This window comes from Spermophilus citellus, assembly GCF_964194105.1.
Source record: "Spermophilus citellus genome assembly, chromosome: 4".
Taxonomy (NCBI): domain Eukaryota; kingdom Metazoa; phylum Chordata; class Mammalia; order Rodentia; family Sciuridae; genus Spermophilus; species Spermophilus citellus.
Genome location: NC_138185.1, coordinates 199,084,178 through 199,107,170, shown reverse-complemented (window position 1 = coordinate 199,107,170; position 22,993 = coordinate 199,084,178). Strand labels below are relative to the sequence as shown.

General features: G+C 35.3%; 1 protein-coding gene across 3 annotated transcripts in view; it reads right to left on the bottom strand.

Moving 5' to 3' along the window:
* The window catches only part of LIN52 (lin-52 DREAM MuvB core complex component), a 108,683-nt gene that overhangs the window by 70,017 nt on the left and 15,673 nt on the right, over positions 1-22,993 (bottom strand). The gene's annotated exons all lie outside the window — the stretch shown is intronic.

Below are 22,993 nucleotides of genomic sequence, written 5' to 3'. Positions count from 1 at the left end.
TTTCATTTGATCTCTTTTCAACATTCCAAAGGAGATTTTAAAGGATTGTTATGTTTGATACTAGAATAAGAATTACTTCTGGTGATACTTGGTTTTCAATAGTGGACTGAGTTAATGTCTCACAAGGTTATAAAACCATCTCTGCATGCTCTGATTACTGTGTTAATTAATGTGCAACTCTTGTGACAAGTAAATCAGAAAAATACCAAAGATAAGAATTAATGCCTATTTCTCAAATAATAAGGTTCAAGAGATCCCTACAACTGAAGACTAGAAAGAGAGCTGCTAAATTTGGTCCCTTTATTCCACAAGGAATAGAAAATCCTATGTGAAAGAAAACAAGAAAGATTCTATCATAAGCACTCTCTTCATCTTCTCATTTAGATTCAACTAGTAGGTTTAAAAAACATCAACCCACTCACTTACAAGATCTCTCTGGAACGCAGAACATAGATTTTAGCAACTAACTTCTATATAACTGAACCAAACCAAGAGTGTCAACAAAGGTATAAAAAAGTCAATACTAATCTCTGTGCATCTCTATGAGATAAAGCTTCAACCAAATTAGCTCTAGTATGATTTTAAAATTTTGAGCCTTGTCATAAAAAATGAAGGCTGTTTTAGATATGAAGGATACAATTGACATGGTTTCGATTTTATTTGACCCCTTGATGATTTGAGGCCCATTTTACACTTCAGAGAACCCAAATGTCATTCTCATTTTATATATTAAGATTTTATTCTCTATGGGATAAAAATAGTTCTAAGGAAATGTTAAGAGTTTCAACCTAGACAATCACTACCATAAAATATTTAGGTCATCTATACATGGATCTCAATTCTACTCACTTGATAAGCATAAGATATGGCTCTGATCTGCTTTTGTATATAATGAAATGTTCTTTAAATTCTACTCACTTGATAAGCATAAGATATGGCTCTGATCTGCTTTTGTATATAATGAAATGTTCTTTAAATTCATAAGTATTAGATTGGTATCTAATATCAACAGGAGCTACTGAACAGTAGCAGAGTTTTATTTACCAACTCTAAGAGGCAAATCATATTTTATCAAATTAGTATTTAAGTGAAGCCAAGAGACACATTCCCTGTTCCCAGAAGACTGGGATTCTAGACCTAGTTTTACAAATAGCTAAATATCTGACTGGGAAAATCACTGAACCTCAGTTACCTTATCTGTCCAAATAGGAATAATACAAGATTAGCTCTGAATCTTAAATGAGAAACACATGTAAGAAACATAACAGGCTCATAAATGTTATTTGCCTTTCCTGCTTCATCATCTCATGAAGCATGATTCAAATTCTTGGTTCTGCTATTAATGAGCTTTGTCCTCTGGCAAGTTTCCTAAGATTGTTAAACCTCTGTTTCTGTATCTGTAATATCAGAGGGGTGGGAATCAATGATGTCTATCATTTCCTTCCAGCTCTAACATACTATGACTAAATTAATGGATGGTTTCCTCTTCTTTAAATGGTGGAAAGAGAATCAACGGACAAAAAAAATTTTTGTAAAAGAAGAAAAAAACTGAGTGGCTGGTAAACATTACTTCATTTAGTAACCAAAGAAATGCATATAACAAATCTGAAAAAAAATTTTCACCTATAAAATGGGCATGTGTTAAAAAGTTGAAAATATCCAAGGTTGGCTAAAATATAGGAATCCAAACACTTTCATGATCTGTTTTTTGATAGATAATTTGGATCAGCCTTTCTGAAGGTCACTTCAGTAATATATATACAATTTGTCAATGTGTGTGTGGCGTGGAGGCGGGAGATACTTGGGACTGAATCCAGGGGTGCTCTACCACTGAGCTACATTCCCAGAACTTTTCATTTTTTATTTTTATACCTGGTTTGGCCAAGGTTGGCACTGAATTTGCCATCCTCCTGCCTTAGATTGTCAAACTGCTGGGAGGTTGAAGCAGTCAACCTAGACACTGAGCAACTTAGCAAGACTCTGTCTCAAAAAAAAAAAAAAAAAAAAAAAGGACTAGGGATGCAGCTCAGTGGTACAGCGTACAGCACCCCTGGGTTCAATCCCAAGTTCAGGGGTGTAGAACAGAAATAGCCCAATGGCATGAATCAAAAAATTTATATATGCATATATGCAAACATATATAAATATTGTGTATAATATCTGTTAAAAGAAATGTTTAGGACCTGGGAATGTATAGCTCAGTGGTAGAATGCTTGTCTCGCATGTGCAAAGTTCTGGGTTCAATCCCCAGCAGTGCAAAAAAAAAAGAAAGAAAAAGAAATGTTTATAGGATTTGTAGGGGTGTTCACCAAAATAACAACTATTTTGCGATGGTATAAATTTAGATGATTTTTTGCTTTCTTTGTATTTTCCACAATAAATATATATTACTTTATAATGGCAAAAAGCTCATAGTTAACTTTAAAAAATACATACTCTTAAAAAAGATTCTATGATTCTAACAATTCTTATCAATTAGATAAACTGAATATCTCTTGTTCTTATAGTCTTTAACACAAACTGAGAATTTTAAGAACAGGAAACTATTTTTTTTTAATTTTTTTTCATTGTAAATGGACACAATATCTTTAACTAAAGATATTTTTATGTGGTGCTGAGGATCGATTCCAGTGTCACATGCATGCGAGGCAAGAGCTCTACCACTGAGCCACAACCCCAGCCCCGGAAACTGTATGTTTAAAAAAAACTCACTTAAATACCACTGAATTTATTTGCAGTTATCCTTTAAATCTCAATTAGCAATATCACAGCATTTAGGAATTCTGACACTGGGGGGTTTACTCAAGATCCTAAAACCCAGGAAAAGCACAAGCATGATATCTGAATGATGGGTGATGAGATTAGAGCTGGTTATTTGTTGCAAGATACCCTAGATAGGAAAACAAGTACTTAAGAATAAAAAACGTAATTTTTAAATTATGTTGAAATTGTTGGTTGCCATTCTACATGTTAAATGAATTTCTTCATTTCCTGATAATGTTCATGTAATTTTAGTTAGAAAAATACAGAACTGTGATCCAATATATTGGCTCTTCTCACCCTTATCTTCCCACCAACTCACAAACCTGGATCTTCACTTGCTCTCATTTCCCTTGTTATGACAGAGTCATCAAGTAGTTCTTCTAATCGAAGGCCACTGTAGCTGTGCTCTAAGTTCCAACCCTTTAAACCCTCTCTAGAAACTTGTATGGGGCTGGGGCTGGGGCTGGGGCTCAGTGGTAGAGTGCTTGCCTAGCATGTGTGAGGCACTGGGTTCGATTCTCGGTAACACATAAAAATAAATAAAGGTCCAACAACAACTAATAAAATATTTTTTATAAAAAAAGAAAAGAAACTTGTATTCGATCCTTTCTGTGTCTTCAGTCATTGTCATTGGAATTTAAACATTTGTAAGGATACTATCCTAAAGTAAAAGATACACTCTGACTCCACTTCTTCCTCTAGCTACCACTCTCTCCCTCTTAAGAGCCAAACTCTGAATTATCTACATTTCCATATCCTACCTTCCACTCCTTCCTCACTCCACTTTAAACTGTCTCCACCACACCACTAAATCTACCTCACTTTTCATACGTTCAGTTCAGCTGCCTACACAATGTCTCCAATTAACATCCAAAGCCAAATCCCATGTTGAAAACCAAACTTAAAAACCTGTTCCTTCTCCATTATTTTTCTTAAAGAGTTTTGCTGAGGTATATTTCACATATGATAAACTGCACATATTTGAATTGCTCAGTTTGTAAGTTTTGACAAATGTATTCACCACTACTGAGGCAAGACTCTTCTGAGATCATGAGGTTTATTCAGGTGGGGGTAGAACTATTAGTGGCCCTGTGGTGCCAGACCTTGTTCCCTCTAATGCTTTCAGATGATTCTTTCTTCACTTTCAGTAGCTTCCTCACATGAATGTGCAGATGAGTTCTCACCTAACTCCAGGACAACCCTCTGTAGATCACAGATTTCTCTTCTCTCTCTGTGAAGCTCTCTTCTGTCTGGTTCTCTATCCTGTGAACTTGAGTTGCCTCAGTCACTCCAAACTTGGATCACTTTCTTCAACTCAGGAAGTCAGTGGTCTCTGCCTAGGGTCCCCTTTTCTGCACCACAACCTGGAAATTCTCAAAGCAGTTAGCAGAGGCAATCAAAGGGATCACCTCATTTATTTCCTCTCAAGAATCACTGTCCTTTGCTGCTTGATGTCCAGCATTCTGAAAACCACTGTTTCATATATTTTGTCACTTTAAAAAACTGTCTCATTTGGGAAGGTGAATCTAACCTCTGATGATCCATCTTGGACAAAACCAGAAGTTTCTCCATTGTTCTCCATACCACTAATATGCTCAAAATAGAAATTTAGGAGTCATCCTTGATAATCTCTCCTCTCTCTCATCTCCTACAGTCAATCCACCAAGACTCATCCTTTGTCCTAAGACATTTTCAAATTAACTACTTTTCTCCATGTTCACTACCAATACCTTAGTCTTAGGCATCATAGTCTTGGCTTTTGCAATGACATTCTACTTTGTCACCCTAGTTCCTCTCCTGCCTTTCTTCAAACCATTTTTTAAATGACCAGGAACTGAATTTTATTTGTTTTAAAGCTCTTCAGCAATTTCCTAGGGCTTTTACAATAATGTCCAAAATCCTTCATGCACCTGAGACGGTGCACATGATTTGTCTAAACTTTGTCTAGTTCACTCACTGTCTGAGTCTCATAATATTTGTCTTCTTTCAGTTCTTCAAAGGCACTATGCTCCTTTCCACTACAGACTTTGCTACTCCCTCCTTAAAACTCATCTTCCTTCCTTCCAGCCAGTTAACTCTAACTCTCAAATATCTCTCTTTCTCTCTCTCTCTCTCTCTCTCTCTCTGGAGATCCATTCCGGTAACCCACCCCACATTTTTTTAGAACAACTTATCAGCAAAGGATTATTTGAGTAATGCCTAATCTACAAGTATTATTTACTTCTAAGTGTTTGTTGCCTAGCACAGTACCCTGAAGGCATACAAGAAACATTTGAATTAAATACTGCATCTTAATATAATTTTTTTTTGGGGGGGGGTTGTACCATGCAGCCACTGAGCCATATCCCAAGCCCTACTTTGTATTTTATTTAGAGTCAGGGTCTCACTGAGTTGCTTAGTGCCTTGCTTTTGCTGAGGCTGGCCTTGAACTCTCAATCCTCTTGCCCCAGCCTCCAGAGCTGCTAGGATTATAGGCATGTGCCACTGCACCCAGCTTAAAATAATATAATTTTAATGCTATTTAATGCTAAGCTTAGAAGTCATGAAGTCTTAACAACTTCATTTTTCAACTCAGGAAATAAGCCCCCAAGTCATACATCTAAACTACTGATAAAAGTGACACTAGGAAATGGTATCTAAAATTTATTAATAGGCATTTTAAAAATTAAAGTCAGGGCTGGGGATGTGGCTCAAGCGGTAGCGCGCTCGCCTGGCATGCGTGCGGCCCGGGTTCGATCCTCAGCACCACATACCAACAGAGATGTGTCCGCCGAGAACTAAAAAATAAATATTAAAAAATTCTCTCTCTCCTCTCTCTCTCCCCTCTCTCACTCTCTCTAAAAAAATTTAAAAAAAATTAAAGTCAAATTCATACTTTTAAGGTGAAATTTGAAAGTACAAAATTCACTAGCATTTAGAGTATTTACCATGTTTTGTAACCATCATCACCCCAAAAGAAAACACAAACTCATTAAGCAGTCACTCCCCATTCCTAACTCCTTCTAGTCCCTGGCAATGATCAATTTATTTTCTGTCTCTTTTGGATCAACCAACCTTGGCTTTAACTAAAACCTATGAATTGACAATGTCTCAAATTCTTATTTCTGATGTTCTTTTTTTTTTTTTTTTTAAAGAGAAAGTGAGAGAGGAGAGAGAGAGAGAGAGAATTTTTTTTTTAATATTTATTTTTTAGTTCTCGGCAGACACAACATCTTTGTTGGTATGTGGTGCTGAGGATTGAACCCGGGCCGCACGCATGCCAGGCGAGCGCGCTACCGCTTGAGCCACATCCCCAGCCCATTTCTGATGTTCTTTATGCATATATTCAAATATGTCCTGGGTATATACACCTAGACATCCTGTAGATACACTTACAACCAAACTTTTCAACTATTCTTCTCAAAGGTCTTCTTCTTCCCAATATTTATCAAGCCTGAATCCTAAGAGTCTTTGATTCTTCATTTTTACTATTCAGACTCCCTAACACCAATATATCCAGTAAGTCACTAAGACTTTCCATTCTACTACCAGATTTCTAGAGCTGATTTCTTCTCCTATTCCCCTTCTATCATTTTCTTTCAAGGGTTTACCATTTCTTTTTTTTTTAATATTTATTTTATAGTTGGATACAATAGCTTTATTTCACTCATTTATTTTTTACGTAGTGCTGAGGATCGAACCCAGGGTCCCACGCGTTTGAGACGAGTGCTCTACCACTGAGCCACAACCCTAGCCCAAGGCTTACCATTTCAACCTGGCTTACTAGATTAACTTACTATCTTGTCTCCCTAGTACTATTTTCATTTCACACCAACCCATCTTTTACCATGTTGCCAAAGACATCTTTCTAAGAATATATAAATATGATCACATGCCTACAGTGCTTAAAATTGTCCATATGTTATCCATAACAATAACAAGAGTTAAGGCGTTTTAAGCACTTACTAGATGCCAGACAATTCACTAAAGATTTAATAAATGAGATGGTATAAAATCATCAAAATATTCTATGAAAGCAGATTTCAAAATGTAGTCAAGAGAACACCCACAGACTTTGGATATCTCTAAGCCCCTTTCAGGGGGTCCACAAGGTCAAAACTATTTACATAACACTGAGATACCCTTTTCACTTTTTTTTAAGTCAGGCATGGTGGCACACACCTGTAATCCCAGCAGCTTGGGAGGCTGAGGTAGGAGGATCACAAGTTCAAAGCCAGCCTCTGCAACTCAGAAAGGCCCTGAGCAACTTAAAGAGACTCTGTCACAAAATAAAAAATAAAAAGGGCTGAGGATGTGGCTCAGTAGTTAAGCACCCTGGGTTCAATCCCTGGTCCTCAATCAATCAATCAATCAATCAATATTTTTAAAGTTTAAATAATGGTACCTTTCTTCTCAATATTTGTTTGAAAAATAGGCACTCTTCATAAAAATATGTTACTGGAGAGCAATGGTAACTTAATGGTAGAGTGCTTGCCTAGCATGCATGAGTCCCTGGGTTCAATCTGCTGTAGCACAAAAACAAAAAGTTACTTATGTTAACATATATAGGTTTATTCCTTTTTTAAAAAACATTTTAAATTGTTTCAATATCCAAAATAGTAAATATAGATAGATATAGCCAACATAAACGTTTTAAATTGTTTTAATATCCAAAATAGTAAATATAGATAAATACAGCCAACATAATCCAAGTCTTTTTGAGGCAATCATTGTTTAAGAATGTTAAGAAGTCCTGAGATACAAAGTTTAAGAATTAGTCTAAGATTATCTACTCCATTTTAGCTGAAGAAACTAGCTGGGCATGATGGTGCACACCTATGATCCAGCAACCCAGGAGGCAGAGGCAGGAGGATCACAAATTCAATGCCAACAGGGGCAATTTAGCAAGAACCTGTCTCAAAAATTTTTAAAAAGAGCTGGGAATGAAGTTCAGTGGGTTCAATCCCTAATACCAATAAATAAATTAATTGATAGATAGATAAATACGTAAATAAAAAATTAACTAAAGAAACTTTCTACTAGTTTAGAAACTAAAGTAACTTACCTAAGACTGCAGTAAGTGGTAGACTGAGATTCTACCACTTACTATTGGTAATATGAATAATAAAGGTGTTATATAACTCCAGAGCTCAGTTCTTAATCACTCTATTGTCCTTCCCTACTAGCTATTTATCATCTGGCTCCTACTATTTATCGCCAGGTAATTGTTCTTTCCTTTATATTATATTCCGATCATCACTTCTCTCCATTAGCCTTCATTTCTTCAAGTTATATTTTGAAAAAAACAATTCCTACAAGGTGCTTACTACAAGAAGGTTGTTCACCCTTCCAAAGCTTTCTTATATATATATATATCATTTTTTTCAAATTTTATATATATATAATATATATATTTGATAAACTTTTTTATTTATATATACATGTGGTACTGACAATTGAACCCAGTGCCTCACACATGCTAGGCAGGTGCTCTACCACTGAGCTACAACCCCAGCCTCCAAAGCTTTCTTTAACCTAGAAAAACACACTTTTCATCTTTCAATTATAGTTAATTCCTTAGACCTCATGTTGTGGTTTCAACGTGAGATGTTCTCCAAAAGTTCATGCATGAGACCATGCAAGAAGTTTTAGGTTTAGAGGAGAAATTAGTGGGTTATGAGAGCCTTAACACAATCAGTGAATTAACCATGAGAGGGGATTAACAGAGTGGTGACTGAAGGCAGGTAGGGTGTGGCTGGAGAATGTGGGGCATTGGGTATGTGCCTTTGGGGTACATATTTTCTATGTGGTGAGCAGAGTTTCTCTCTCTCTTCCTAATCATCATGGGAGCCACTTCCCAGCACCAAGGAATGAAGCAGGCTGTTTATGGACTGAGACCTCAGAAACCATGAACCCCCAAATAAACTTTTCCTCCTCTACAATTGTTCTGATCAAGTCTTTTAGTCACAGGAGTGAAAAAGCTGACTAATACACCTGAATTCTCAAAAGTCTCTTCCTGCGCTGGGGCTGCAGCCGAGTGGTAAATACTTGCCTACCTCTGCACCAGGTCTTGGGTCCAATCCCAGTACAACCCCCTACACACAACCTCCACAAAGACCACTGTCATACCAATGTTTACACTGATCTTCCCAAGAACTTGTTTTAGATCCAACTTAAAGTCATTTACTCACGTTTTAAATTAGTTACTAACATTCATTTCTACTAAAGGTTTATGAACTAAAAAAGAAAAACTGCTGGACAGCAAGCCACTAACAATCATGAATAGTGCCATAGTGATTTCCTAAACTTTCACAGAGATGCCCAAACAAGCATTCACAGAGATGCCCAACCATGCATTTTCTTCTTTAAACTATTTTCTTTTTAGTTGGCTTCAAAATTAGACATATACATTTTATAAGATGTTGCACCAATACCCACTAAAATCTCTTTTTAATGTTTTATCACTGAAGTCAGTGATACACACCTGTAATCCCAGCTATAGGAGGCTGAGACAGAAGGATCATAAGTTCAAGGGCAGTCTCAGCAATGTAGTGAGACTCTACATCAAAATAAAATAAATAAATAAAAGGGCTGGGATGTATGGGATATAACTTAGTGGAAGTGGGAGAGTGCTTGCCTAGTATTTGTGAGGTCTTGGGAAGGAAGGAAGGAAGGAAGGAAGGAAGGAAGGAAGGAAGGAAGGAAGGAAGGAAGGAAGGAAGATTTAAAAAAGAAGGGGGAAAAAATGAAGCCTATTTGGAGGCTTATTGTTTCTAAAAATAAACTGCCCATGGTGACTTTTCTACTTGGAGTCCAACTGTAAGGTTTATAAGCAGAGCACTCACATTATAGCCTAGCTGAAATCAATCCCCTGTACAATTTCCAGAGGTTTCTCTATCCCCATCCAAATAACACTTCTCTATTCTAAGAATTCATCATTACTCAGAGCTACTATTTGCATTCTATATCTCTCTTAATTAACACCATTAGCCATGATGGTTTCCATGTAAATACAAAAAGATGTCTTCTGTTTGATAATTTGATAATTAGGTGATGAAAGTTTTAACTATTTGTGAGAATAAAATCTTCCTTAGTCATGCCTTTCCAATTCTAAAATATTTTTATATAGCAACTGGATTGTTAGTTCATTATGTACTTTCACTGTTTTTTTTTTTAAAACCATAGAGTAACCAACTTAATCAACAAACAGTAAAAATGCTTTGGTTTTCCAAGAATTTCAAATAACAATAGTTATACATTAAAAAATGCATCATTTGGGGCTTCAGATGTAGCTCAATGGTAAAAGCACCTCTGGTACCAAAAAATTGTTTCTTTTCAGTCGTTTGTCTATGCCCATGTTTTTAAAACTAATTGAAAGGGAGGAATGAAAGGAAAAACCCTCTGATTTTATGTTCTGCTTTTTTTTTTTTCACTCGCTGTTGTCCTTATATATAATGAGCATTTTCTTATCATTAAATCCTCTTTAATGCTACAACATGATTTGTGTGTGTGTTGGGCTGGTACCAGGGATTGAACCCAGGGGCACTTTACCATTGTGCTACATATCCAATCCTTTTTATTTTGAGACAGGTCTTGTTAAATTGCTGAGTCTAGCCTCGAACTTGCAATCTTACTGCCTTAGTCTCATGAGTATCTGGGATTACAGGCACCCACACACAACTCACCCAACTGGCTTTAACATGACTTTCAATGGCTACATTGTATTTTACTGTATGGATCTACTATAATTCACTTGGGTACTCCTCTAAATGTAGAACTTTGTTTCACTATGGACATCTTACCTATAATACATTTTGTAGAAATATACAGAACACTACTTTCAAACCACCCCCCTCAAAATTAATTTATAGCCTGCCTGTTCTCCTCCATCCTTCCTTACCCCTTCAACAATCAGAAGAGAATAAAATACTGCAAGCATTTTATGGCAAAATCCTCTTTGTGTGTAAAACCACTGCAGAAGCAATGTAGGTTTATGAAATAACTTGACTAATGGCTAAAAGACATAAATGCTTATAAGCTTTAAAGGTAATTTGAGAATTTGTGTAGCCTAATTTGTTAACCAAAGGAAAAATGAGAAATAATGGCATGTTTTATTTCCCATTATCATAATACCATTTTAAAAACAAAATACTTAAGGCTAAATTGACAATTCTTAATTATGAGAAATAACCTTGATATCTTCAAAGTGGGGTCTCTAGATTTTATATTTATTACTACCTAATAGAATGCCACACTAATGACTAAGGCTAGATGGTATGGTAATACATAAAACAAAAACAAACAGGGTATTTCAACACTGTTTTGGGGTTTCTATTTATTTGTGTTTGTTTGTTGTTTTGCTTTGCTTTTGTGGTGGTAGGGATTGAACCTAAAGACTCACATAAGCAAACACTCTACCACTGAGCTACATCCTCAGCCCTCAACACTGTTTTTAGGTTGCTTTTTAATCAAGTTTCCTGGCTTTATTTTTTTTAGGCTAAACAAAATTTGAATTTCTTAAATTTCCAGCCCCTATCAACAGATATGATTGACAAACATGAAAAAGTTCACCTTCACAACTAAAGACATGAACATTAAAACAAAATATCTTACCTATTAAGTTAGCAATTAAAAAACGATAATGTTTGGAGTTAGCAATAATAAAAGGGTGGGAAATGTCAAGAACACTATTTAGCCATACATTTCCCTCTCAATCAGAGGTCCCACAAATCTTCACTTACTATAAAATGCAGACTTCACTTCTACAATGAGTTACCCTAGTGCTGATATAATCCAATTATAGTTTTAATTAACAGATGTAACAATAGCAAATATTCTGGGCCAATTGCTGTTATTTCAAATCTAAGTTTCTCAAAGTTTTTTCCAGTTAACAAAGAATTCACACACAAATACATATACACACACGGTATGTATATATACTCTGTATATATACAATATTCTAGTATACATACTATGAATAACTCTGTATGTTACTTGAATGAAAAAAACATTAACCAATCAAAATCCAGTCATTCTATTTTATGACCTGCCAAAGAATATACGGACTTCATAGATCCATTTCCAAAGTTACAGATTTCAATTTGACAAATTCATTTCCCTAAGATCAAATAACTTACCATTCTCTATCTAAAACATTGCCTGTTGCCTAAGTGATATGAATAAACTACACAAGAATACTGCCTTCATTTGGTTAATAACACCAACCTTGACAAATAGCTCTTTTGTTCTCTTGTTTATCTTCAGTACTGGGATATTCATTAATAAAGGTTTTTGTTGCTGTTGTTTGCAGTACTAGGGGTTGAACCCAGGGGTACTCTACCACTGAACTACATCCACAGACATTTTTTTTTTTGAGACAGGTTCTCACTAAGTTGCTGGCCTGTGATCTTTCTACCTCAGCCTACAGAATAGCTGGGATTAGACAAATAGCTTTTACCAGATACACTCAAATATTGCTGTAGAACTGAAAATTGATGCAACCACTATGGAAAGCAGTATGGAAATTCCTTAGAAAACTTGGAATGGAACCACCATTTGACTCAGCTATCCCATTCCTCAGTTTATACCCAAAGGACTTAAAATCAGCATACTACAGTGACGTAGCCACATCAATGTTTATAGCACCTCAATTCACAACAGCAAAACTATGGAATAATCTAGATGCCCTTCAACGGATGAATGGATAAAGAAAATTTGGTACGTATACATAATGGAATATTACTCAGGCATATAGAAGAACAAAATTATGGGATCTGCCAGTAAATGGATGGAACTGGAGACTATCATGCCAAGTGAAACAAGCCAATCCCAAAGAACCAAAAGCTGAATGTTCTGACTTGTAGATGCTAATTGGGAAGGGGGAAGAACAGCAGTTCACTGGATTAGACAAAGGGGAATGAAGGGAAGGGAAGGGAGATGAAAGGAAGGGAGGGGTAATGGGAATAGGAAGGCAGTAAAATGAATCAGACATAACTTTCCTATGTTCACATAATGAATATACAACCAGTGAAATTCCACTTCATGTAACCACAAGAATGGGATCTTAATTAGAATAATTTATACTCCATGTATGTATGTCAAAATACACTCTACTATATATATATATGTGTGTGTGTATATATAAAGTCTTTGTCTACCAAGACACATGGAAAACTTATGTGAACTATCTTGCCTCCTCCTGACTTCCTTGTCATTAACCAGGCTCAAAATATTGCAGTAATTTTTAAAAACTACAAAGCTAAAACATCTATTATTAGCACACTTTTCCCCATTCTGACTGCCACCATCCATCCCAGCCCTCACCTTGGACTCTCACAATAACTTCCTACCTTAGGTCTCTACCATTCCATTCCAATCCATTCGATACAAAAATGGCTCCCACAGATGTGTGACTATCCTACTCAAAACTCTTTAGTGGTAGAATTTTAGTGATATAAGAAAATGCTTCACATAGAATAAAGGTTTTAAAAGCATAGGCTAAAATTGCACACATTCTATAGTTTCAGTTATGTTACAAAAGCACATTTGTGAATATGTATGAGCACAAGTATAAATGAAAATGCACAAAGGGAATAAACGGCAGGCTAGGCCAGGCTCAGTGGCACATGCCTATAATCTCAGCTACTCAGGACACTGAGGCAGAAGGATTTCAAATTTACAGCCAGCCTGGGCAACCCAGCAAGATCGTCTCAAAATAAAAATAAAAAGGGCTGGGATGTAGATCAATAGTAGAGGGCCCCCAGATTCAATCCCCAGTACCACAAGAAAAGGAGGGGCAGGAAACACATCCAATGTTAACAATAATATCTCTTGAGCTATAGTTCTTTTTAAACTTTCTTTATTTTTACAATGAGCAAATCTGTAACAAAGTCTCTTTCAGCCAGGTGTCTCCACAATCACCTTTAATGAACACATAATTAATGTTATACATACAAACATAAATATATAATTCAACTTGGCCCTTAACTCCTTCCTAGTCTTAGTCCTTCTGGCCCCTAATATAACCTAGGATCCTCAAGAACCAGATTCTATCACTCACACTCTTTCTTGAACATAGATATAGCTTTCAAATTCTGCTTTGCACCCAATATTCACTCCACCTGGAATATGTTCCCTTTCCATTTCTACCCATCAAGATTCTAAGATCTATTTTCAGTGTTCCAGAAAGAGCAAATACTGCCATGCTCCTTTCCCTTGTCCATAAGCAGACATCACTAATGAGTTCTCTGAATCCAGACCCCTTCTCAAAATCCTTCTCAATTCCATGGTCCTAAGCAATCCTTACTAATCAATCCATGTTGATATATACAATGAAACTTATCTGCCATTCCTGCAGCAATCTGATGCGATTATCCTTTTCTCTCTTACCCATATAATTCTTTGCACTCTATATAATAGAGTTTATCTACTCTGATTTCTATTAAGAATCATTTACTTAATTGTCTTATCTCCCTTTCGTACTAGATTTTAATCTGCATGGTGTAGCAATGTTTTATTCATCTTCACATCCCCTACAGATCCTTGAAGTAGCCATTCAAACAGCTACTGAATAGGACACTTCATACTTTTGCTATTATCGCTCAAAAGTGACTAATTGAAAAATTTATTTACTTATAATTATGTTCTTCTTACAGGACTAATTAATCTAAGTTTATTTCATCAATTTTAGCTAATATTCCTGTTTTAATTTAATATGGCACTATCTGATATTCTGTGATGAGAGACCAAGGATACAAAAAAAACAAAAAAACAAAAAACCAAGATGACTGAGACAAGAGAACTGAACCCATTTTGATGGTCTTATATCAGAATGTGGAAGCCACTGAACTAAACCACATTTTTGGAATTTTTTTTCTACCAATCTCCTTCATCAAATACAAATGCTATTTCAGATAATAATGAGTATCAAAAATATAAATCACTTGGGCTGGGGTTGTGGCTCAGTGGTAGAGCATTTGCCTAGCGCATGCGAGGCCCTAGGTTCAATCCTCAGCACCACATAAGAATAAATAAACAAAATAAAAATGTATTGTGCCCAACTACAAATAAAAAATAAATTTAAAAATATATACATTGCTTCAGAAAGGAAATGAGTTTAATATAAGATTGAGCGATAAAAATGAAAATAAAAACTTAAAATTCAAGCAAGATGTCAACAAAGTTAAGCAGTAGTCTTATAAAAGCACACAAGAAAATTTTAAACTAAATCAGAAATCCAGTTCAAGAGTGATGGATATAGTAAAAGCCAAAAGTACAGTAAGACTCATGCTGCCATCTAGAGGTTGAAGGCTAGATCATTTTTTTCCCTCAAATCAGCCAAGGTCTCATAACGGAAGTAAACAAATAACCCTCATGTCAGATCACAAAGAAGACTATCCAGGATGTGGGTCATAGTTATTTCCTCCCTCTCTCCTTGGATTAAAATTAAAATTCAACACAGCTAACTGCCCTTTACGAACGTAGGGGACAATTTCTAAATACAAATGGCTACTTTTTCAAAATCTCTAGAAGGTAGAGAAGTAAACTACAGGCTAGCTTAGAAGCACACATTTTTCCTTGGTACCACGACCTAAAAAGTCATACCAAATGGTTTCTGATACAGACAACTTCAATAATGTATCAAGTTTAAATGGGCAAGTCTCCATCTTTTTACACTAAATGTTGCTTTTATTTTTATTTTTTTTTTAAAGAGAGAGTGAGAGAGGGGAGAGAGAGAGAGAGAGAGAGAGAGAGAGAGAGAGAGAGAGAGAGAGAGAGAGAATTTTTTAATATTTATTTTTTAGTTTTCGGCGGACACAACATCTTTGTTTGTATGTGGTGCTGAGGATCAAACCCGGGCCGCATGCATGCCAGGCGAGCGCACTACCGCTTGATCCACATCCCCAGCCCTAAATGTTGCTTTTAAAAACTATAAAAAGTGATTAAATTAAGCCAAACAGTTGCACCACTGAAACTACTAAATGAACATATAGCATTACACTATAAATTACAAAAGTGGATACTTGTTATCAAGGTAAGCGGATTCCTTAAAGCTCTTTTAGAAGGTAATGTACTCAGTGTGATCTTATTTACATTAAAAACTCCCACAGCTAACACCTTACTTAATGCCCTCTTCCCTAAGATCAGAAAGAAGATAAGGATGTCCACTCTTTTTTGTTTGTTTATTTTGTTTTGTTTTTTTTTGGGGGGGCGGTGTCTATTTCCTTCATTACAGGTACTTTTATGACTCATCTTTTGGGGAGCTTGTGTGTGTGTGTGTGTGTGTGTGTGGTGCTGTAGACTGAACCCAGGGCCTTGTGCAAGCTAGGCAAGCACTCTACCAACTGAGCTATATCCCTAGCCTTGAATCATTCTTTTTTATTATTTGGCAGAGCTAGGTAGGGATCAAACCTAGGACCTCATACATGCTAGGCAAGCACTCCACCACTGGGCAGCATCCCTAGAGGATCTCCACTCTTACCACATCTATTCAACATTGTAGTGGAATTTCTAGCCAAGATAAGAAAATGATATAAAAGATATCTAAATTAGAAATGAGGTAAAGCTATCTTTATTTGCAAATGAAGATTCTACACATAGAATATTATTAGTAATCTACAAAAACATTTTTAGAATAAACAAGTTACTCAAAACTGCAAATATAAGATGAATATACAAAAATTAGTTGTACTCTTGGAGTAGCAGTGAGCAAACTAAAATGAAATTAAAAAAACAATTCCATTTATAATAGTATCAAAAGAATAAAGTACTTAAACCAGGTATGGTGAGCATGCCTGTAATCCCAGTGACTTGGGAAGCTGAAGCAGGAGAATTGCAAGTTCAAAGCCAGCCTCAGCAACTTAGTGAGGCCCTAAGCAATTTAGTGAAACCCTGTCTCAAAATAAAAAGTTAAAAAGGGCTAGGGATGTGCTTAGTGGTAAATATCCCTGAGTTCAATACCTATTACAAAAGAGAAAGAGAATAAAGTATCTAAGAATAAATTTACCAAATGAAGTATAAAACTTATACTTTGAAAACTATAAAATATTGTTGATAGCTTTAATTTCTTCATGAAATTAAAGAAGACCTAAATAAATGGAAAGATATGCAATATTTATATAGATTTAATATTATTAAGATGGCAGTACTACCCAAACTGATCTACATAGTCAATGTAATCCTTATCAAATCTCAGTAGCAAAATTGAAAAGCTAAAATTCCTATAGAAATTCAATAGCAAAAATAAAGAACAAAGTTGGAAAACTCATACACTAAAAATTTCAAAATTTACAAAGCTACAGTGAGCAAGGCAGTGAGGTCATTGGTCTAAGAGTAGACATATTGACCAATGGGACAGAATTGACAGTTAATAAGTAAATACTCAAATATATGGTTAAAATATTTTTGATAAGGTTGCCAAAACAGTTCAATGGGAAAAGAATAGTTTTTTTCAATGATGGTGCTGAGACAATTGGATATCCACATGCAAAAGAATGAATTTGGATTCCTATCTCACAACATATAAAAAATTAATTTAAAATGTATCAAAGATTGCCAGGTAAGGTGGCTCATGCCTGTAATCTCAACTACTCGAGAGGCTGAGGCAGGAGGATCACAAGTTTGTCCCCAGCCTGGCCAATGTAGCAAGACTGTCTCAAAATAAGAAATAGAAAGGACTGGGATGTAGCTCAGTGGCAGCATCACAATAAAACAAAACAAAAAGAATCCCCAAAGGATCAAGAACCTAAATATAAGAACTAAAACGATGAAATTCTTAAAAGAAAACAGGCATACATTTTCAAAACCTTGAGTTAGGCAGTGATGCTTTTAGGTGTGACACCAAATCATGAGCAACAAAAGAAAAAACAGATAATTTGGATTTCATCAAAATTAAAAGTCTGCAATGGCTAGAGGTATAGCTCAATAGTACAGCACCTTCCTAGTGGGTCCTAGGTTCAAACCCAGCACCAATAAATAAATAAATATTTAACTTTGTGCCTCAAAGAAAATAAAAAGATAACACAGAAATAGAATAAAACACTTCTGCAAATTATATATCTGATAAGTGACCTGGTTCTGGAATACATAAAGAACTCTTACAATTCAAAAATAAAAACAAATACTCCAATTTAAAAATGGGTAAAGGTGCTCATTCTGGCAGCACATATACTTGGATGAACTCTAGTTACCAATGATATGATCTTCTGCTTCCCCAATTTTTGCATTCTATCATAAAATATTTACAAGTTAGCCAATAAGTAAGTAATCTGCCTGACTACTAAATGTTTCATCACTTTCAGAGACAGAGAGAGAAAAATCAGAAAACAGTAAAAACTACTAAGAGTTCATATTCACTAGGATTCACAATAATTCAATGGGTCTTAGGAATAATAGTAAATGTACTATTACAACTCAAAGGACTAAATCAGGACCATGGCCAAGTCTTAATAGTGATGAAATAAGATTCAAGTAGAAGGTAAAATCTAGTCATTATCATCATGCTTTACACTATATTTACACTGTGTAATCATCCACTGTTTATTAAGAGAAGAAACTCCTGACATTATAACATTTTTAATGTTACTTTCACTAAAACACCAACAACCCAGAAAAAGAACAATTTCCAACTTCCACCTTTTCAGTTTTACATCAATGATCCTCATTAGAAAAATTCAGTCATTCCATCTAAAGTCATCGGCAGTTAATCATTCATCCAATCAGCAAATACACTACACACTTCTTATACATTAGGTGCCCTATGGGCTACAAAGGTAGTCCCAAAATATGACTCTTAACTTAAAAAGTTTCACTCAACCCAATGGATAAGACAAATAGCAAGACTCTCCGAAAAGAATAGTCAAAGTACCCTACAAATGAAACAAACTCCTCTAAGAGCAATTTGAGAGGCTAGGAAAAAGCTCACTTTTCAGAGCAGGGATAAAAAAGAAAGGCTCATGGAAGAGAGAGGGTTTCCTGAGAAAGGAGGAGCACAAGTCACACTAACATATGAGTAGTGTTCCAGAAGGAACATTCCAATGGGAGTAGGGTACAGTGTTTTGGTACAGAATTAAGTCTAAAGGCTAGAGATTAGGCTAGGGTCAGAGGATTTTGAATGTCATGCTAAGGAGTCTGAATTTATCTTACGGATCACTTAGTGACTCATGAGCAAAGGACAAAGAGAAGCAAATGGAACTTTAAAAAAATTCATCTGGTAGCAATAAACAGGATGAACTGGAATGGGATAGTTGCGAGGCAGGGAGACCAGTCAAAAGGTGACTGATACAGTCAGTAAAAGAGGAAGGGCACTGAACTCAGGTGAAAGTAACAGAAATGGAATTCTTTATATGTCAAGAGGGAGTTCTGCTGTTTTTAAATTTCTGTATATTTCAAGGATATTTCATACAAAGTAAATGCCCAAATCAAGCCAAGGGGCCCAATCATCTGAGAATCTATTAAACATCTATAACAAAAGTTATCTCATTTTAGCCCCAAAAGATTATCTGAGGCATAATCATGTACTCAAATCCAAGGGTAAGGTTCATCTTCCAAAAGATACAATCTAGCTACTATCAGCTCTAGAAAATTCACATTATTTCTATACTAACATTTAACAATGCTCTTGGGAAATGACAAACAATCATATTTTGAGAACAAATATTTTTTGCATTTTTTTCTTTCCCTCCTCTTTATCAGAGCAGATATTTGCATGAAAACAGGACCACTGGTCCTCAGGGATTCATCAGTTCCTACTGCTTATTTTTCATCCATGTCATCCTCTCAATTAATGCAGGAAAGAGGATTGAGACATCGAAACACCAGATTAGGGTGTCAAGTAAAAGCCAACCCCTAGAGTAGATGAATAATCTGTAAGGACAAAAAAAAAAAAGGTCGTGTTTTTATGCAAATATACTATACACAGTAAAACAAAGGGAGACTGTATCCAAGAATACACATCAATGTAATTATTTCCATTTCTAACTTTAAAAACTGCTCTCTTATGTTAGCTAAATTCACTATAATCAAGGAAAATGGTAATCAGTTGCAAAGTACTGCTACTGAAGTCAAAATAAGGCTGTATTTTGAACTAGAAGATAATTTTGAAGACTCTTAGCTGTGCTCATGGGACTTATCTGGCAGAAACAAGCATATGTTGTACAGTTTGGGTTCAGTACTGAAGGTGGCTGAGTCAGGTAACTTTAAACCCCCACTTCTAATGCCTTAAATTTTTAGAAATATAAAATATATTTTACTAATTAAAACAAAGCAAAACAAAAACACACCAAATTTATTTATTCTGTGGGAAGTCATTAAAATAGACTTTATTTAGAATAAGATGTACTCCATGTTTGTATAAATATGTCAAAATATAATGTATAACTAAAAAGAATAAATAGACTTTATTGATGCTTAAGAAACTGACTCATTATCCTGAAAACTAACAAACAAAAAGAATCATTTATCCTGTTGTTCCAGTAGGAACAGATTGCAAGGCAATCAAACAGTCATTTATAGGAAAATTTCAGACAGTAAGAAGGAATGACAGAATTATGATATAACACTATTATCATCTTTTTTTCCAAACATTTTTTTAATTGTAGGTGAACACAATACCTTTTACTTTATTTTTATGTGGTGCTGAGGATTGAACCCAGTTCCTCATGCATGCTAGGCAATTGCCTACCTCTGAGCCACCTACCATTTTTAATTGTGGACCCAGACAGTAATCAAAGTGTACTCATCTGGGTGTTAAGTTTGATGGAGAAATTTAAAGCTATTTTCAGCTTGTTTTATCAATTATTAATCTTAATAGCACACAAAATAAGACAAACAGACTCAATACACCTCTGATAAATAGAATACCACCTATGAAACATTCTTGTCAAAATAAAAATTAAAAATCAAGACTATATGTGTGCAAACTTCTGTATCTAATTACCAGGAAATAAATAGGGATGGATGAACATGGTAAGCTCAACCTCAGGGATGTAATCAACAAAATCCAGAATATGGAAAATTCTATAGAACAAATGTCTAGGTTTAATAAATGACAAGGGAAAATAAAAGAAAGGTAAAACAATGACAGACTAGAAGAGATTTAAAGACATACCTTTCAAATATCAAAGATCTTGACTCAAACCAACTAAACAGTCATTTATGACTCAGGAAAAAATGAATCCTGATTGGTTACTTTATGGCATTACCAAACAAGTTGGGCCTGGTGGTGCAAACCTGTAGTCCTAGCTACACAGAAATTTTAGGTGAAGGATTAATTGAGCCCATAAGTTCAGGAACAGCCTAGGCAACATACCAAGACCCCTTCTCGAAAACAATAAAAAAAAAATTAGGCATAAGAGAAGTGTGGTTACATTATTTAAAAAGTCCTTGTCTTTTGAAAACACCTGTGAAATTATTTGGTAGAAAACATTAACTGATGCTAGGGACTTGCTTTAAAATAATTACAGGAGGTTATTATAAGCAAAACAAGATGAGCCATATATTGATTACTGAAGCTGGGTAATGGGTGTGTAAGGTATTATTCTGTTCTCTCTACTTTGATATGTTTAAATTTTTCCATAATAAAAAGTGAAAAAAATTTCTTCATTATTTTCTCATTAGAAAAGCAGCAAAAGAAAAAGTAAACGGGGAAACATAACAATTTCAGCTACACTAACTAGATAATACAGCTGACAAATAAGTTTGGTAATATAGCACCCTCTTGATAGAATAAGCATAAAGTTTATTTATAGATAAAGCATTGATGATTAAGATGATTACAGCATTTATTATCCTAAGCTAAAAACAAACTCAAGGAATTCTATTAAATCTTACATTCATGAATTTAAAAAATCACAGATTTGCCTTTTCATTATGAACCCTGAGGGTCCATGACATAGCTAGTAATTAGTAATTTTGCAAAGACATAAACCTTAATCATAAGAACTAAATCACAGGATAGACAGGAGGTAAGTTATCATTGAGTGAATCAAGAAAACCACATATTGGTCTCTATTCCTTGATTCATGAGTGATTAAAAAATATCTTCTTGGTAAAGGAAATCCAACTGTAGGTTGAGGATATAACTCAGGGATACAGGGCTTGCCTAGTATATATGATGCCCAGGGTTTGATCCCCAGCACACACACATACACAAAATGACAAGACAGCTGCTGAATATAGTAATGGGAACAAAGAAAAGATAAAGAGCCGGGCACAGTGGCACATTCCTATAATCCCAACGACCCAGGAGCCTGAGACAGGAGGATCACAAGTTCAAGGCCAACTTCAGCAACTTAGTGAGACCCTGTCTCCAAAAAAAAAAAAAGGCTAGGGATATAGCTCAGCTGGTAGAGTGCTTGTCTCGCATACATAAGACCCTGGGTTCAATTCCCAGCACCACAAAAAATAAATAAATAAATAAAAATAAAAAGGGCTGGGATGTAGCTTGTAGTGAAACACCCCTGGGTTAAATCCCCAGCACTAAACTTAAAAACAGAAAAAGAAAAAAAAAAAAAAAAGGATAAACAGAACTAAGAAAATGATGACTGTTTGTCAAAAATTAGAAATTTTAAATGTTGAAGCAAAATGCTGAAGTTAACAAATCTACGATATGCTCTACATGCTCTAAAGAAACAAGAAAAATAGCTTGGAAAACTATTTTGGGGATTGCTCCAATTAATATAAAACTTGAATTTTTTTTTTTTTAATTTATTTCTAATTTTTTTTTAAAGAGAGAGTGAGAGAGAGGAGAGAGAGAGAGAGAGAGAGAGAGAGAGAGAGAGAGAGAATTTTTAATATTTATTTTTTAGTTCTCGGCGGACACAACATCTTTGTTAGTATGTGGTGCTGAGGATCGAACCCGGGCCGCACGCATGCCAGGCGAGCGCGCTACCGCTTGAGCCACATCCCCAGCCCCGAATTTTTTAATTATTATTTTTATTTGTTCTACTTAGCTGTACATGACCACAGAATGAAAACTTGCAGTTTTGAAGAAAATTAAACATCATAATAGTATCCTCAAGATCAAAATCATGAATTTATGAAGGTCTCAGGAGGAAACCCTTGAAAACAAGGTCTAACCACTGTACTCATGTTGCCTATCTTTTTTTTCAATTATAAAGCAAGAATTTTCATTCATTCCTTTTCCAGTTTCACAATAAGTATAGTATGAGAAGAGATATAATGTATAAAGAAATAATCTTAAACTAAAGGAATGGAGACTAGACAGCCACAAATGAGAAATTTTAAAGCATTA